Source organism: Pristiophorus japonicus, unplaced genomic scaffold (assembly GCF_044704955.1).
Source record: "Pristiophorus japonicus isolate sPriJap1 unplaced genomic scaffold, sPriJap1.hap1 HAP1_SCAFFOLD_585, whole genome shotgun sequence".
Taxonomy (NCBI): domain Eukaryota; kingdom Metazoa; phylum Chordata; class Chondrichthyes; family Pristiophoridae; genus Pristiophorus; species Pristiophorus japonicus.
In genome coordinates, this window is record NW_027254494.1 from 35,374 (window position 1) to 36,280 (window position 907).

The window sequence follows — 907 nt, forward strand, 5'->3', positions numbered from 1 at the left end:
CAGTGTACAGATATGTCGCTGGTGAAGAGGAACTGAGAGACACCAGTCAGTGCACAGATATGTCCATGAGGGAGAGCGACTGAGAGACATCAGGAAGTTTACTAATATCTCGCTGAGAGGGAGGGACTGAGAGAAACCAATCAGAGTACAGATATATCCCTGAGGGACAGGGACTGAGAGACCAGTCCGTGTACAGATATGTCCCTGAGGGACAGTCACTGCGAGACGAGCCAGTGTTCAGATATCTCCCTGAGAGACAGAGTGACTGAGAGTTATCAGTCAGTGTACAGATACATTCATGAATGAGAGGGACTGAGAGACACCAGTCAGTGTACTGATATCACCCTGAGGGAGAGGGTCTGAGAGACACCAGTCAGTGAAAAGATATTTCCCTGAGAGAAGGGACTGAGAGTCGCCAGTCAGTGTACAGATATCAACCTAAAGTAGATGGATAGAGAGACAAAAGTCTGTGTGCACATATATCCCTGAGGGAGAGGGACAGTGCGACCATTCACTGTACAGATACATCCCTGAGAGGCAAAGATACGGGAGACATCAGTCAGAGTACAGATATCTCCTTTAGGGAGAGGGACTAAGATACACGAGTCAGTGTACAGTTATCTTCCTGAGACAATGGGGACTTCGAGACAACAGTCACTATACAAATATCTCGCTGCAGGAGAGGGGACTGAATGACACCGGTCAGATACAGATGTACAGATATCTCCCTGAGGGTGAGGAACTGAGAGACACCAGTGGGTGTACTGATATCTTCTTGAGAGGGAGGGACTGAGATACACCAGTCAGTGTACAGATATCTCCCTGTGGGAGTGGGAGTGTGAGTCACTAGTCAGTGTACAGATATCTCCCTGAGGGAGAGGGACTGAGAGACACCAGTCAGTGTACA